The sequence below is a fragment of the Hyaena hyaena genome, unplaced genomic scaffold, assembly GCF_003009895.1.
Source record: "Hyaena hyaena isolate Hyena2069 unplaced genomic scaffold, ASM300989v1 scaffold_316, whole genome shotgun sequence".
In the NCBI taxonomy this organism is placed as follows: domain Eukaryota; kingdom Metazoa; phylum Chordata; class Mammalia; order Carnivora; family Hyaenidae; genus Hyaena; species Hyaena hyaena.
This window is the reverse complement of record NW_024080946.1, coordinates 1176641-1186228: the sequence shown is the minus strand read 5'-3', so window position 1 is coordinate 1186228 and position 9588 is coordinate 1176641.

Genomic DNA, 9588 nt, shown 5'->3' with positions numbered 1-9588 from the left:
CCGTCCCCCCACGTGGCTTCCCCTCCCACGCTCCCCCCGCGGTCCCCCCACTGAATCCGGACCACGCACCCCGCGTCCTCAGGCGCTCTGCCGAGTCCTGTCCCAACCCGTCGCCCCATTTGACAGACTGAGAAACTGAAGCCCGGACAGTTTGGGGCCACGAGGGAGGCACCCCCGCCGATAAAGCCCAGCTCCCCAAACAGGCCCCCGGGGCCCCAGCTGCCTTCTCAGCCCCGCGTCTCGCCGCCCCCCCGGCACTGAGCGCCCACGTCGTGGACATTCTGCTCTCGCGCCTGAGCGGACCACCCTCCTCGAATCCCCTGCGCTGCCCGTTGCATTCACCCCTGCGGGCCTCGCGCCGCGTCACCCCTCGCGGGGGCCTCGCCGAGCCGGGCCTGGCCGAGGGGACCCGGCTTTGTGCCAGTGCCGGGGCTGCAGCGGTGAGGAAGGCGGGCGCCCACGCCCAGCTCGCACACCCGCGCTTGGCCCGCTCCTCACGCGAGAGTGCGGGGGGGGGGGGGGGGGGGGGGGGGGGGGGGACATCGAGGGCCTCTCCTGGCCCAGCCTCACCGGGGCTCCTAGGGGCGATGGCCCAGCTTCGGAGGCGAGCTCCTCACCTCCTGGGCTGCCCTGCCCTCCCTGCCCCTCCTTCACCCTGTTCTGTTCCCAGCAGCCAGAAGGATCTGGCGGAAAACCGCTTGAGGAGACGCTCAGAGTAAAAGCCAAAGTCCTCACGGGGGCTGCAAGGCCTGCGTCATGTGACCCCATGACACCGTGGCTTTCCCCTCGCTGCTCCACTCCAGCCCCACTTGCCTTCTCTCTGTCCTGTACTCACACGGGCCTGATCCTGCCTCAGGGCCTTTGCACATGGTGACCCCCCCCCCACCCCGTGCCTGAAACACCTCTCCCCACGCGGCCCCACCCAGCCACACTCCTACCAACCCGGTCGGTCTCTTCTCAGATGCCACTTCCTCGGGAGACCTCAGACCTAGTCAGGCCCCCCGTTCTCCACCCCTCACCGCACTCCAGGGCCCCCACATCCCTCCAGGGCCCCTGGCCGTCGGAAGGGACCCACATCCTGTCGGGAAGGAGCGGGCTCCCCATTGCTGGCTGTGACCGCATGGCATTCTGGAATGTTCTTCTGGATTTAATGGCACTGGGACACCTTACAAGTCAGGGCGCCAGGGCCCCGGGGAGGGACGCTCCCTAGTTCACAGAGCGCATGTGGAGCTAGGCCTGCAGCCTGTCTGCTCTGAGGAGCCTTAGGCCTGGCCAGCAGCGTGACCCCCACAGGCTTCTGGGGGGAAACCACCCCAGTCTGGTTTCCGCAGGGACTGGGGTTGGGGAGGAGGGGCAATGTTCTCAACCCTACTGAGTCCCCAGGAAGGGCTTTGTCTGCGTCCTGTCCCCGGGGACTGCACCAGCCACAAGAAGCGGTACGGCGATTTGCCCCCATTTTACAGATGGGGAAACTGAGGTTCAGAGAGTTAGAGACTTGGCCAAGGTCATACTGCCCTGCGGGAGCCGGTTCTGCCCTCCTCATCGTCCCCCACCCCTGCACCCAGGGCCCAAGGCGGGGTGGGTGGGGCCCAGGCAGCCTCTGCCCGCCCTCCCTCCCTCTGGCCAGTCGATGTTATCGCAGCTGATTTAATTTCAAAGACGGATTGAGCCTTGGCGGGAGGGAGCGAGGCTAATCGCAGCCGCCATCTGCCCCGTTGTCATGGGGATGGGCTCCTAGCAGTTGTGCAGGGGCTGGACCCAGATAAGGGCGCCCGGTGGGCTGGGGGGGCTGCGTGGGTGGCTGGGCGGGGTGGGCAGCACGGCGGGGAGCGGGGCCAGACGCGGGGGGAGGAGAGACCCGCACACCCATGAGAGGCAGGGGGCGCCGAGGCCCAAGGGCACAGGGGTGTCGGGGGGCTGGGGGCCGAGCGCGGGCAGAGACTGGGAGGCCGCGGCTGATGGACGGCTGAGCAGAGCCTCCGGGCCGGGGACTGCAGCACGGTGACGGGGACCCTCCTGGCCAAGGCCCCGACCGTGGCCCTTCAGCCATCATCTCCCGCGGGGGCCCTGCCTCTGGGCCGGGGCCTGGGGGGCCGTTCAGACCTCCCCGCCTGCTCCCTGCCCACGACAGCGTCAGGGACCCGGGGCCCGGGGTCCCAAGCTCAGCTGGAAACCGCTCGCCGGCTGCTGCCCAAAGCTTCCAGAGCCCTTGATGTGGCTCCTGGGACGTCGAAACTTGCCGCGTGGGTGATGGCCTCATGCTGGGGGCGGGAGGGAGGTGCTGAGCCCCTGCGGCTCCGTCCACCAGACACCCGCCTGGCGCCCCGGCCCCTGCACAGGACCGGGGTTCGGAAGGTGCCTCGGCTGCATCTCAAGGTGCCCAGCCCTGCGTCCGCAGCCGGAGCCCGAGCACCTTCCACTGGGGCCTGTGCGCCCTGGGCGCGGGGGCCCCTCCCCCAGGAGCCAATCGGCGACTTGAAGACGGCGTTTCCTGTGGCCTCAGACCTCGGCCTCCGAGGGCCTCGTGAGCGCCCTTCCCTTCCCGTCTGCCACTGGGCGGTCCTGTCCCTGCATCAGACCAGCGGGTCCGGGCCCGGCTCTCAGGGCCTCAGGTCTGGACACCACTGTGTGCCCTCGACGGCCCCCGTGGATTCTGGGAAGGAGCCCTGCCCCAGCCTCCTCCCTGGGCTCAGCCCCAGCCTGCGGGAGGGGGCCCTCCAGGGACAGCTCCTTTGACCCGTCACCGCCTGCGGGGCCCTGCGTTTCCTACGGAGGCCGGAGGCCGTGATCCTTCTGACCTGCTCTCTCTCCTGTCGGCTGTTGCTGGAAGTCTCAAGCCCGGACTCCCCAGAGGGGCTCATAGGGGGACATCCATGTCTCCTCCGGCCCCGGGACAATTTGGGACGCCCGCTGTGCCCCCGGCGGGACGTCTCCAAGCCCCGCTTCAAGGCCCAGGACAAAGTCCGACGCCTGCCGAGACCCCGGGTCCTGCCTCCTCCTCACCACCACCCACATCCTTCTACCCGAAATAGATGATTATTGTTATCTGTCACCTACCGACCCGTCATATTGTGAAATATACGTAACCTAGAATCGACCATTTCGACCATGGTAAGAACCGAGGTCAGTGGCATCAAGCTGAGTCACACTGCTGTGCACTGTCCACAGCCGCCCGGCTCCAGAACCTTCCATCGTCTCTCCAAACTGAAACTCGGTCCCCATTAAACACTAACTCCCTGCGCCCCTCCCCCTGCACCCCCTCCCCACTTGCTGTCCTTGTGGCTTTGGCGACTCTGGGGACCTCGTGGAAGTGGAATCGTGCATTTCTGGGGGCTTCTATTTATTGCTTGGACTCGCTGCTCTCTCCTGAGCCAGCAGGCCGGCGGGTGGTCGGCGCGGCCGCGGGTGGCCGTGGGCCAGGCCGACGCCAGCGGGGGTTTAGCGAGGAGCAGCATTTAATCCGGGGGGAGCCATGAAGCCTCCCACCACCCTCTACGCCCACGGCCGTTCTTTGTGGGCGAGTTCGTACGACAAATCCGAAATTTATTTTCCAGCTCGTGCTTATCGTAACAAATAAGAAACTGCCTAGAATATAAAATAAAAACGCCCCCACGGACACATCCTCCGCTCTGAGAGTCTCGACGGGCCGCAGTTTTTCGAGGATCGCGGCCAACATTTCGGGAAGTGGTAGGTGTACAGATCTTCGCTGTGTAACCAAAGGGGCATCATTCGACACGCGTCATAACTGCTCTGGCTTTGTGCACGAAACACGTGGACAGCGGCCGCCCTCCGTGGCATGCAAAGGAGGTCCGACCGGTGGGGGCCCTCTCCCCATCTCACAGAAGGGGAAGCTGAGGCCTGGTGGTGGGAGGGGGTTGCTCGAGCTCGCGGGACAGGAGGAAGACGGGTGTGGCCCGACCCCAGGCGCCCGCTGCCCCCCGTGGGGCTTCTCCCCTGGGGACAGATGCCAGCGGCCCAGGGGGCTGCGGGGCTCAGGCCATGCCAGCATCACCAGGCCTGCCAGGACTCGAGGGGACGGAGTGGGGACCCTCCCTTGGGGATGGGGGGCGGGGGGGCACGCAGGCCTCCAGCGCAGGCCAGATGCGCATCAAGTTCCGGAAGGAGGGACGCACAAGCCAGCCTCTCGGGTCCCAGCCCGGCTTTGCGCCCGGCCGTCCTCACTTCTCACGTCTCTTCCTTCACAATCCCGGGCGCTCGCTTTCCTCGGTTTCCCAGGGAAGGAACCTGTGATGGTGTCTTCTCGCCGCTGTGACGATCGCCGCAGGCTCAGGGCCTGAGCGCAGCCCACGTTTGTTCTGTGCGCCCTCACCGGGCTCGAGTCAGGGTGTCGGCCGTTCCCTTCTGGAGACGCGGGAGAAGGTGTCCCCTGCGTCCCTCAGCCCCAGGCCCGACCCCCACCTTCGCGTCTCCAGCCTCTCCCCGTGACTCTGCCCCGCCAGCTTCTCTGTGACCCTTGCGGTCATGCTGGGCCATCAGCGGGATGATCTCACCCCCAGACCCTTAACATGTTCACATCTGCGAAGTCCCTGTGGCCACCTGGGGTAACAGGCAGGTTCTGGGACTAGTATGGGGACCCTTTGGGGGCTGTTACTCAGCCCACCACAGGGCCTGGAGAGAGAACCGGGGACGGGGGGCTCACGGCCACCGAGCGCTTCCTGCCCGCCCCCGCCCCCCGTGCCCATCCCTTGGAGTGGAGGGTGTGGTGGCGTGCATCTGGATTGGAGCAGAGGTGAAATGATGAGGGGCTGTGGCCGGGAGCCAGGAGGAGGGAGGCCCTGCAAGGTGGGGCCAGAGCCCGGGGGCAGCTGGTGGGGTCCCGGCCGTGCTCAGCGCCCCCAGCTGGGGTCCCCAGATCTGCTCCTGCCCCCGTCTGGGACTTGCATCTCCATCTGCAGTCTGTCCCTCTCTCCTCTCCCCTGGCGCTGGGAGCCCCCGCCCCCCACCCCGAACCCCTGGCATCTTGTCCATCGGAGGCGCCATTCACCCCTTCAACTGAGCCCCGCGAACGGTCCGGGCACAGGTCAAGGCCCAGGGTCAAGTACAGACCTAGTCTAGGTGGATGTTCCCAGGGGCAGTGTGGCTTTAAGAAAAGGTTTGAGCACAGCCTCCATCAGCGTCTCAGAGGAGCCTGGGATCCAACTCAGGTCGAGCGGGGACCTCAGGTGACGTCTCCGAACCCCTCGTGCCGCCCCCGCCCCCGGCTCCGTGGCCCCTGCACCCGCCACTCGCTGGCCTGGGGAGGTTTGGCCACAGCAGAAAGGGCCTCTCCTCCCCGGCCTTGCGAGGCAGGGGAGTCGGGCAGCGCCGGGCCAGGGCCACCCTGCCCACCAACCACACTGTGCTGTCACACCCCAAAGCAGGAACCTGGCACCGCCAGCCACTTGAGCCCCCAGGCGCCGTGGTTATGCCTGCGGTCACCCGAGCAGCCGGTCAGGAAACCCCTGGGGTCGTGGGGTTCTGGGGTGGCAGCGAGGGTACAGACAAGCCACCTTCTCCAGACGCTCCGGCTGCCCTTGGCCGCATTGTGCCCTCGCCACCCCTGCACGGGCTCCCCACCGCCACACCCCCGGCCACGCCAGCGTCCTCCCAAAGCCGCCCCATCACGGCCCACGGCCCCCGCGCCCCGTTCCTCCCGCCTTCGGGACCGCAGGAATCAGCGTGCGGGTTCCTGGGTGCCTTCGACCCGGCGCTCAAAGCTGCCAGCACGTGGAGGGCGGGGACGGTCTCTGCTCTGTCCCCACTTGCCCTGCTCGGTGGTGGCCGCCGAGGGGAGAAAGCCTTCCCCGCAAGGCAGAGGAGACGGGCCTGGCGTCCCGAGGGTCCCGGTGGCTAGGAGGCGGGGGAGCCGACCGGGCCGGGGTCCCTTCACCACTCTGGGGTGGCCCTCCACCCCTGCGGCCCCGGAGCCGGGCCCTCGACAGGGTCCCTCCGGAAAAGGAGGGCAAGGACATTAATTGCAGTGACTGCTTCCCAGACTTGTTTTAAATTGATAGTTAATTAAGCAGTTAATTCTTGGGGCGCCTGGGTGGCTCAGTCGGTTAAGCGTCCGACTTCGGCTCAGGTCATGATCTCGCGGTTCGCGGGTTCGAGCCCCGCGTCGGGCTCGGTGCTGACTGCCAGCTCAGAGCCTGGAGCTGCTTCAGAGTCTGTGTCTCCCTCTCTCTCTGCCCCTCCCCCACTCATGCTCTGTCTCTCTCTGTCTCAGAAATAAATTTTAAAAAACATTTAAAAAAAGTTAATTATAATCAGGCTTATTGATTACCTGCCCGTCGCTGGCTGGGAAAGGCCGGCCTGTGGATTCATGCAGCACAAGAGGGTCCGGGCCCCTTGCCGGGCCGGGGCAGGGGCGCTGTCTATTCACACTTGTTTGGCCGCTGGCCTTGGCGCTGACGGGCTGGGTCTTTGCCCACAAGGCCCAGCTGATGCGGGACGTGGGCCCGTTCAGATGTAGGGGTGACCCTGGGGTGACGGCCTCAGGCTCCGCCGCTGCCACCGCTGGCCCAGGCGCTGCCGAGAGCTCTAGGCTGTGCGTCGGCCGGGCTGCGCTTCGTTAGTCGTCCCCTGGAGGTCCCCCAGCTGCCGCTCACTCCCAGAGCCAGGCGCGAGCGTGACACTTTCCTCCCCAGACCTGACCCCCTTTCCGTGTCCCTTCTCAGGGGTGGTCCCTCGGGCCCCACCCGGGCACCTGGGAATCACCCTGGGCTCCTCCCTCTCAGACTCTGGGTCCTGTGGGCCCTTCCCTGTGCGCTCTGTGCCACCACCCTGCTCGAAGGGTCACAGACTCTCACCTGAAAGAGGTAAGGAAGCCAGCAAGCCCGTGAAAGTCGTGGCAGAGCATTCCCTGCCGCAAGCACAGTAAGTGCAAAGGCCCTGAGGCAGCGGCATTCACTAAAAAGCAAAGAATGGAATTAGGAGGAGTAGAAGGGGTGGGTAGATTATATACAAAGACTCTTAGGCCCTTCAAGGGCTGCCTTCTCTGCTGGTTAGATGGGAGGCCATCGCGAGGTTCGGGGCTAAGGAGGGACCAAGGCATTTTCGACGGATGACTTTGGCTGCCGTGTGGTGGGGACTGTGGGGGTGGAGGCGTGGAGGCCAGGCGCCCAGGAAGGAGCTGATGCCGCCCCCCAGGTGACAGTGGATGGTGACTTGTATCAGAGGGACAGCCATGGAGGCAGTACCATCGGTAGAATATATTTAAAGATGCATTTGCCGGTGGATCGGACGTAAGCGTGAGGAAAGCGTCAAGGGCGCCTCCGAGGGTAAAATGGAGTCGCCACTCGCTGAGATGGGAGCCCCGCGCGAGGGCGGGTTTGTGCAGGGAAGCCAGGTCTGGGGCAGGCTGAGCCTGACACGCACGAGATGCCCAGTTACCAGCCGCTGGGAGACATGATCTGGGGTTCAAGAGGAAGGTCAAGACCTGGGTGAGATCGCCTCTCAGGGGAGAGGGGAGAGGGGAGAGGGGCAGGGACAGCGAGAAGGAATGGGCTCCACGTCATTCGTGGCTCTCCGTCCCCTCTGTCCCCTGCTGGGGCACGGTGAACGGGCACAGCCTGGGTCAGAAGTCCCCACAGGTGCGGGGAGGCCGGGAGCCCCGCAGGTCCCGGATTTGGGGGGTCTCTCTGGGTTACGGCCACCGAGTGACCAGCTCTGACAGGGCTCCGTCCCTGCATGACTCTGCTGAGGGCCTGTCGGCCGCGGGAGCGTGGGGGAGGGCGGGCACCATGCGCCCCCCGAGCCACCACGGCACGGCTGCGTCACGACCGCTCAGGACCCGGGGCCTGGAGACCCACAGGGGGCGCTGAGTCCAAGGTCGGGCTCGTGGTGGCGCGACCGGACGGCGTGCGGGGTCAGGCGCAAGCGTTGCTGCCTTGACCTCGACGGCAGTGGGGAGTCAGAACACGGGGTGAAGCAGGAAGGTGACGTCAGACCCTGGATGGCGAAGAGACCATCTGACAACACGGTGCAGAGAGGGTGACAAGGGTCAGGATGCGCAGGAGGCCGGTGAGGCGGCATCACCGCCATGCAGGTGGAGACTGGCCCCTCCTGGGGGGGCTGGGGTGCAGATGGAGACACGGGGGTTCCACGGCTACTTGGGAAGTAAAATCCCAAAGAACATGGTGGTGACCACGTACCCGATTAAAGGGTCCGTCGAGGCAGACCCCCAGAGTTTTGTTCTGAGTATTGGGATGAATCGTACGGTCACTCACTGAGCTGGTGAACGGGATAGGGTACCAACTCCCACATCTTCATGGCTTAACCCCAGACGTGGGTATTTCGAGCTCACACTGCATGCCTCATTCTGGTCCATGGGGGGGACACCCAGGGGCGCAGGCCAATGGATTCCTACAGTTTGTAGGGGCGTCACCCAGAGAGCCGGCCTCCTGAGCTGACATGGCTGAACGGTCTTCTTCCCTTTAAAACATTTCTCACGAAGGCCGCCGAGCACACGGAGAACTGGAGAGAGCATGGCCGTGGATCCCTGCACGCCCACCACCCAGCTGCAACAACTACCAGCATCAGCCACTCTTATTTCAACTAGATCCCCATCCACTCTTCCCACCCTGGGCTACTTTAAGCAAATCCCTGACATCGTCTTATTTCATCTGTAAAGATACGATCAGGATGTACACACATAACCACCATGTCCTTACCACACCTAAAAAGCAATACATCTTAATATTGTCATCAAACATCTAGTTACTGTTCAAATTTCCCTAGTTATCTTTGATTTGGTCAGAACAGCTTTCAAACAAGATCCACACGTCGTGTTCGACCGGTATGTCTTTTAAGCTTTTAAGTTTACAAATCCCGTTCCCTCCATTTCCCCTTTCGTTTGTTAGAGACACTTGCACTGGGCCCATCGAATGCCCCGTTCTGGTCTGTAATCTGCTAATTGCACCCCTGTGGTGTCATTTAACATGTGCCTCTGAGCCCCGTATTTCCTGAAGTTCTAGGGGCTTGAGAAAGGTCTAGAGGCTTGATCAGATCCAGACAAGAGTTTTCGGCACGGATGAGGCATGGGCAGCGATGTGTCCTACCCTAAGTATCACTCAGTAATATCTGATCGCTTCCTGTTTGTGAAATTAAGATTGAACAACGGCTTGGGAGCTCTCAGCTTGGCGCATCCGTTATAAAAGGCCCCGCCCGCTTCTCACTAAGAATTTTGGTAAAAACACTGATGCTTGACCTTCCAGGGTTGCAAAGTGTGATCCCTGGTCATTTCCTTTTCATTTATCTGCTAGAATTTTCCTACAGGGAACCTCTCTCACCAGCGAGCTATTCTGAGAAACAGTGCGTGGAAGAACTGGAAAGTAGATGATCGTTCTTCCCTTTAGTGAAACGTTTTCGGAATAAGTTCATTCCTAGCCAACCCGATGTCGACCAACGCGTTTTTTAGCTGCCTTTCTATACGCACGGATGCCGAGCATCTTGGTTGTGTTTCTGTCTGTTGCAGAACTTTTTTTTTTTTTTAATGTTTTATTTATTTCTAGGAGAGAGAGAGACAGCGTGAGCAGGGGAGGGTCAGAGAGAGAGGGAGTCACAGACTGAAACAGGCTCCAGGCTCCG